This window comes from Myxocyprinus asiaticus, chromosome 29 (assembly GCF_019703515.2).
Source record: "Myxocyprinus asiaticus isolate MX2 ecotype Aquarium Trade chromosome 29, UBuf_Myxa_2, whole genome shotgun sequence".
Classification (NCBI taxonomy): Eukaryota; Metazoa; Chordata; class Actinopteri; order Cypriniformes; family Catostomidae; genus Myxocyprinus; species Myxocyprinus asiaticus.
In genome coordinates, this window is record NC_059372.1 from 40,713,367 (window position 1) to 40,721,627 (window position 8,261).

The 8,261-nt window shown below is 38.0% G+C and overlaps 1 protein-coding gene across 1 annotated transcript in view; it reads right to left on the reverse strand.

Moving 5' to 3' along the window:
* The window catches only part of LOC127420036 (protein NDNF-like), a 28,474-nt gene extending 20,596 nt beyond the window's left edge, over window positions 1-7,878 (reverse strand). The window contains exon 1 of the mRNA XM_051661972.1: window positions 7,581-7,878. The gene's annotated coding sequence lies outside the window, so the exon portion shown is untranslated. The remainder of the gene's footprint in view (window positions 1-7,580) is intronic.
* Between the last annotated feature and the right edge of the window lie 383 nt (window positions 7,879-8,261).

Sequence of the window (8,261 nt, forward strand, 5' to 3'; positions counted from 1 at the left end):
GCTCTAATTTGTGTGTGGGGGTGTCACGTCTTTCTCACTTGCTTTTTAAACATGTATGGCTGAAGGTTTCCTTACACACACACACACGCATACTGCCTCCATACACCATCTCCTCTCTATACAGCTCAGTATGACATTTGAACCCTTTCCCAGAGGTGGGTTGTAACTCCCTACATTTACTCCATTACATTTACTTGAGTAACTTTTTGAAAAAAATGTACTTTTATGAGTATGTTTTATGGTGGGGGTACTTTTCACTCTTACTTAAATAAATTTCCAATAAAAAATGTTTAAGTTACAATGGGTAGCATTCCTGTTGATACACTACTGATTTTAATTAAATAATTGTTAGTAAATGCATAATTTATTGAGATTTTTGAATGGGACTCTTATTACAGCGGAACTTCACAGCTGCTGCACGCTGTCACTCGAGTCGCGTTCAACACTACAGCAGCAAGCACACAAAACAAACATTTCTTCACTCCACACAATGCCTTCATTTTACACCAAGACAAGGTATTTTTCAAGATTAAAACCGCAGCTCCAACTTAAGAAAATCCGGTGAGGTAAGTTTTAAAGATTGTGACAATGTGGGCTTGTCTGTGTCATGGTGATACTCATTCATTTTCAGCGTGAATCTGTAACTGTGGCTATTATGAGGATGCAGGACATAAAAAGCTGTGAAATAACATCAGAAGGCATGAATAAAGCATGATCTTGCTTTAGTGTATAATTAAACATAATATATAATTTGGGACTGTGTGACATTGTTCACATTTTTCACCATAATATTTACTATAAAAAGGTTTCCAAACTTCTCTTCTAATTGACAGATTCGTCCAAATCTGAGAAGCATCCTTAAAGTGATAGTTCAGCCTTTAATTAATATTCTGTCATCATTTCCCCGTCCTCCAACCCTGTGAAATGTTCTGTATTCTGTGGAACCCAAAAGATGTTAGACAGAATGTTAGGGACTGACAGTCTCAGTCACCATTCCCTTTCAAAATATGGAGGGGGAAAAAACATGCAGTGAAAGTAAATGATGATTAAGGCTAGCAGAATGCATATCCTTAAAGGAATAATTTTCCCAAAATTGAAAATCTCGCAACATTTACCCTAATTCCATCCCAGATGTGTATTTTTTTTTTCTTCTGCAGAACACAAATTAAGATTTGTAGAAGAATATCTCAGCTCTGTTGATTTATACAATGCAAGTGAATGGGTACCAAAACTTTGAAGCTCAGAAAGGACATAAAGGCAGCATTAAAGGAATTCAAATGACACTGGTTCAATCTATGCATTTAGAAAGGATCTGATAAGTGTGGGTGAGAAACAGAACAATATTTAAATCCTTTTTTACTAATAAATCTCCACTTTCACATTCTTCTTCTTGTGTTTCTGGTGATTCAATTCTTTGTGCATATTGCCACCTACTGGGCAGGGAGGAAAATTCATTGTAAAAAAAAGGACTTTATATATTATAAAAGTTATACATATTTATCTGTTTCTCACCCACACCTATCATATTGCTTCTGAAAATCACTGGAGTCGTATGAATTACTTTTATGCTGCCTTTATGTGCTTTTTGGAGCTTCAAAGTTCTGGTCACCATTCATTTGCATTGTATGGACCAACAGAGCTGAGATATTCTTCTTAAAATCTTCATTTCTGTTCTGCAGAAGAAACACATCTGGGATGGCATGAGGGTGAGAAAATGAGAGCATTTTTTTATTATTTTTTTTATTATTTTTTTTTTATGTTTTGGTGAACTTTCCCTTTATTTTGATGCATGGAAGAAGGAAGTCATATGTGTTTGGAAAAACATGGTGGTGAATGATGATGATTTCCATTATTAACAATAATATTAATAATAGTTTTATTATTAATAATAATAATAATCATCATCATCATCATTCTGTAATGCATGTTAAATGTGTATAATGTACTGGAATATAGGAAAGCAAACATCCATTACGTTATATGTGAAAGTAACTAGTTGCTCACTACTTAAGTATTATTTTATTAAATACTTTCTTACTCTTACTCAAGTAATTTTTAACATTATTTTAGTTGAGTAATTATTTTAAAGTAATTGTACTTTTACTTGAGTAAAGTTTTTGGCTACTCTACCCACCTCTGCCCTTTCCTGTATCAAAGCAGAGGTGCAAAGCATTAAAAAACGTTTCATTTCCACAGAGATAAGCAAGATTTTTCAGATTCTGCTTAACCAGAGGCAGGATGACCTGAAATTGGAGAATGGCTGAGTTTGCCTCAGCTCCTGTCAGTGTTTCCTGAAACCTCTGAACAGAAATGTACTGTGGGTTTAGTCCCCTGGGCTCCTAATAGCACTATTCTGCACACACATACACACGGAGACAGCCAGAGTTTGGAAAGCTGAAGAAGAGGAACAAATTTCAACAGCAGAATATGATAGGGATGATGTTGGATTTGGTAAAAGTTTTTTCTAATATGTTTTATTCAACACAGCCCTAAAGTCAGCAGTCAGCCCATCTATCCTAACAGTGGTTCTTGTGCACTAATAAGCCAAGCTGATGTGGCATCGTTCAAACCATTCAACATGCTGCTTCGACGCTTTCATACAGGAAGCAAAAATCTGATTTTTAGCAAATCCTTCTCAAATCTGTTTAGTTGCTTGTTGTCTGAACAAAAAAAGAATGCATCAAATCAAACCCAAACCACATTATATTTAAAATTCTGTTAAAATTGAATTTATGAAAAAGCATTTCAGTCTGAATGGTTAGATTGGGACACAATGTATAAGCAACATCATACACAAAGTGCAGAAGTGCTTACAGCTTTGTCTGAATTCACTCATTATAATAATAATTCCTTACATTTATATAGCACTTTTCTAGACACTCAAAGCGCTCTGCATAGTATAGGGGGAATCTCCTCAACCACCACAAGTGTGCAGCATCCACCTGGATGATGGGACGGCAGCCATAGTGCACCAGAACTCCCACCACACACCAGCTATTAGTGGAGAGGAGAGGAGAGTGATGAAGCCATTTCAGGGATGGGGATTATTAGGAGGCCATGATAGATAAGGGCCAATTGGGGGAATTTGGCCAGGACACTGGGGTTACACCCCTACTCATTACAAGAAGTGCCCAGGGATTTTTAATGACCACAGAGAGTCAAGACCTCTATTTAACGTCTTAATCCGAAATATGGTGCTTTTTTACATTATATTGTCCCCATCACTATACTTGGGCATTAGGACCCACACAGACCAAAAGGTGAGCACCCCCTGCTGGCCTACCTAATCCTCTTCCAGCAGTAACCACAGTTTTCCCCAGGAGGTCTCCCATCCAGGTACTGACTAGGCTTAGCTCTGCTTGATATAGCTGCTGGCTCATTATGTTCACTTGCAGCAATCACCATGTATTGAATGGTGATTGAGCAATGAACGGTTTCTGACACAATATATGCTTACACTTACATTGTCTGATGCACTTCGAGAGTTCATCACTGTGGCAAGATGTCATTATGGACATGTGCATTCACTCTCTACACACTGACAGCTATTCTAGTCTCTTCAAGTCAAGTCATTACCATGGAAACTGGTTTAGATATACCGGATATTGACTACACTGTCTGCACAAACTAATTAGATTGCATAAATAATAATAATAATAATAATAATAATAATAATAATAATAATAAATACAAAATAAAAGAAACAGTGCAAATCAAAATTGGATGCACTGTGAACAAAGCCTTACTTGTCTGCCCTGATTTGACCTCATACCCCAATGTGTCCATCTCACCATTACATTATGTTGTAATAGATGTAGGACTTTAAAGTTGAGGTGCTTGACATGTACTTTGGCATCATGCTTGTGCCAAATCTGAGTTACACTGGTGCTCCTGAACAGCCAAATGGCACAATGACTAATTGGCAGCGACCGGTTTTGAGAGCTGAGGTCCAGAACTCCAAAGTGGACACTTGGCTGCATGCTTCTTGTTTACTTTGGCAAGAATGCCGGACAGCATTTATTGAGTAAAATCTTTGAAGATATTTGTGAGATTGGGGTACATTTGAAGTGTGTGAGAATGTGCACACTATTCATAAGCAGCATACCTTTGGTGTGTATCATCTCCATGCAATTTCAATATGACATCTAGATCTTCCACATAATACACCTCTTCTCCACCATCAGGCTGAATGGTTCTGAGAATGGTGAGTAACAGTTACATTAGCATATCTACTTGAGCACAGTTTGGCACTATACGATTACAAACCATTCCTGGCATGGATTTCTCGGAAGGGTTAGTTAATCGAACTCAATGTGCTGGTGGAACACCTTAGGTGTATGATGACTCACGATTGGTCCCTTGCTCAATCTGTCCACTCCAAACCTATATTAGCAGCACCATGATGAAAAAAGAACTGGTACCATGTCAACAAGCCTGGATCAGTACTGAATGGCATGGTTCCGCAATGAGAAGCATTCGGCCCAATGGTGGAAAAGCACCTAGTGTTTCCTAACCCTATTCCTAAAGGCCCCCCAAAAATGCACATTTTGGATGTGTCCCTTACTGGGCACACCTATTTCAAGTCTTGGAGCACTCTACTAATTAGCTGATAAGTTAAATCGGGTGTTTGATTAGAAAGACATCTGAAGTGTATTGTGTTGGAAGGCCTTCTGGAAAAGGGTTGCAAAAAACACTCTTCTACATAATCAGGAGAACATATAAAACCCTATCTGCTCCTTCTAGAGGGTTCAGGTTGAGATGTCCCACTCTCGTCAAAGTATCTTCTCAAAAGGTCTTATCTCAAGACTTCCAATTGGTACCACATCCAGGAATGTTCATTGGTTGCTAAGCTGAGGGTGTAGGGGCCACTTTCTCCAAGTGCCACACAAACAGACAATTGAATGAAATGGGGGTGGGGGTCAGCTTTGACTGATATTCACTTCATTGCTGTCTTTGTAAGAAGGGGAGATCTCACAGATAATCATGGACTCATGGGACAGTTTGTCCCTCTTGCACCACCCATATCTCCATATCGAGAGCAAGAGCACAAACAGTCATTCTAGGAATGTTAATGTATCATATTCCCACCACGCACAGAAATTACCATAAAATAAGTTCACCCAAAAATGTATTTTGAGATCATTGTGTGCATCTCCAATAGGAACACTGGATGAACCGTTTCAAAGTGAATCTCAGCTCAGCTGCTTTGGGAATAAACACATATGGAAATTAAAGGATGGGGGGTCACAAAAAGTTCGAAAAGCTGCAATTAAATCCCTGGTTCTCCTTAACAGGACATGACACACAGTCACGTCAGACCCCACAAAGACCAGCATGAGGATGACTGTATTGCCTCATCGAACTGTCACTCCAGCGTACACACAAATGGCTGTTGCAAAAAGTGGCGGAATTCTTTCGCAGCCAGAGTTTTCATATGCAAATAAGGGTTTAGATACGCTATGCAACACAGACCTTCCCGTTCTTAGACTTTTGTTCCTGTTTCATTCTTTCCAAAAGAGGATGGGAGGCAGTGCAGCTTGGCCTTGCCACTAAATACAGTTATTCAAATTTCCTTATTCTGAGACTGCTTTTCATTACATCTCCCAAGCCCAGAGAAAAATATCACTCTCTCCAGGAACCACATCAGGTAGCCAACAATCCACTTTTTAGTATGTTGTGTGTCTGATAGTAGACTAATCCTCACCATACTATACTACTACAGTAGATTTCTATACATTTCTATACATATTCCAAAGGAAAGGATGCAAATGGGACTAAACTCTCATGCAGATGGGTAGCTTACATGAAATTTCAAGCAGTGACAGCAGTACAGCTCTCTTAAACTATTTTAAACAACATTTTCTTCACAATTCTTAACTCTTAGAAGTCTCACCTTTTCTGTATCTCTAATTAAAATTTTAAAACTCGTTTTGGGTAAATAATTGTACCCTGAGAACATATTGTGTACCTTTAAAGGTTCCTCTGGGAACAACAAAACTTGCCTTTTTGTCTCCTTATGGGTACAAATATGTCCCCAAAACAAGGACACCACCCCAGTGATGTCTGCTGTACCTTAAACAGTATTTTATTTTTTTCTGAGTGTGTTGTATACATTTTACACATGCAGTTTTTATGACCTCATATCAATACTAAACAGAGACTATAAAGAATATTTTTACTCTAAGAGATTCACACCACATCACATGGCAATTTATGTAAAAAAAATATATAATTAAAAGATATGGTGATCAGCTTCAACATCTAAAAGAGAGGTCACTAATTAGCAAAACCACAGTACAGATGCGAACTCACGATTAGGTTCATCCGGATCTTGATATATGTCTCATAAATTGATGCATTTCGAACGAAACAGCTAAACCCTGTTTACAGCAAAATACACATATGAAGCAACATTGGCTAAGTATATTTACAGCGAGTTCTTAACATGGCACAGATTATATGTGAATATTTGAGACTATTGAATACTATTAAGACTATTTTCTTACTTTTACAAGGTCTTTTTTATTATGTCTGCCAACCTGAAATATTTCTGAAACGCACATTGCTTATAACATTTCATATCCATATGACATACTGATTCCCAAAACAATGTAAGTTGTTTTTTCGTACCTTTGCTGGGAAGGAAATTTAGAAACTGGACCTCTTTGAACTTTAATTGAATACTTTGATCTAAAATATACTTTCCCTTACATCAATTTGTAACCTAACATCTTGATATTGAAAAAGAGTTCATGTTATTTGTTTACTACCAAGATATAAACTGCTCTTTTAAGTGGAACTAAAACAAGAAACCTAGACTTACATTATGTAATAAACTGCATTTGACAAGCCCTAGAAAAAAGATAATTTAAAGTATAACAGCAGTGTAGATGTGAGCCAAAACTGCACATCTTGCAGGTGCATTTAAAAGAGAATGTTTGGAGAAATTTGTGGCAAAGCAGAAATTAAAAGTAAAACTCCCCACGTCTTTCTCTTGACAGATGAGCGGACGCAGTAACATTTAACACAATTTAGACTAACTAAAAAGACGCATGATTGAGAGGGGGCACGCATATTGATGAATTGTGTCTGGCGGATCGGAGCGCATGGGAACTGCGTCTCCAACACAATGTTCAAGCCCCAAACTCCCATCCAAACACCTCCTAAGAGCACCACGTACCTCCTCTGAGATCGAGATGATCTGCAGAAGAACATTAAAAGCGCCTGCGAGCTCAGGCTTGATGGAAAGCTGTTTGAAATCTTTAACTTCCAGGAGTTTTTCAACCGCAAAACACCCGTCCCTCATGTTCTGGCAAGATGTTCAAAGAGTGCCTGTGTCTCTCTGGAGAGTCCCTCAGTTTTTTCCCCATGACTGCAGAAGTTTTCAAACTCTTTTATGAGGCATGAAAGCATGCATTTCGGAAATGCAAAGGCAGGTACATCTGAGCAATGTCTGGAAATAGTGCAAATGCTCCTTGGGACATTTAGAAGAAGGGTTTTAAATGCATCTCCTCCTGAAGCTCGTATGTGGAAATCAAATAATCAACAAAACAACAACATTTGATGTGAATGTTCCTTACCTTATTCTATTGGGTAAATCCCTCCAGAAAAAAGTCAGCCTTGATAGAAATAGTGTTATGGTTATTTTGTTGTCTTCCAGTAGTGCAAAATGTTCTTGTCTGTATAATAAAAGTGTGATAAAGTTGTTCCTTTATAAAATTCCTTGAGTCAGGTCTTCTATGAATCTGTCTGTGCACTCTCAGTTCTAAGGGAGTTTCTCTGGTACCAAAGTTAGTTGCTTGTCTTTAGCGGGTATCCTGAGCTGTTCTCCTGCTGTTCTCCTCAATAGAGACCGAGTCGCGAGTCAGACTGCTGTGAACTCTGTGTGCGCGTGGAGTGTCTCTGAAACACTCTCTCTGAAGACCAGCCCACTCATCTGAGACAGCACAGAAAAAAACACTGTCCTACTCATGTCAACATTCAAGAGGCTTTACAATGCCACAACACCAATAAACATATATAACATGCATACGGCAGGCAAAGCAGAAAACAATACATAAAATCTGAATATATAGCCTATTGTTATAAATATTGAGTATATAGGCCTATATATGAATAATTCTAATTAGGCTAAGCTATAGTTATAAATCTCTCTCTCTCTCTCTCTCTCTCTCTCTCTCTCTCTAAATATACACTTATAAATTCAAATATACTCAGTTGCAAATCTATAGACACAGAGATATTCATGCTCAAACTCACAA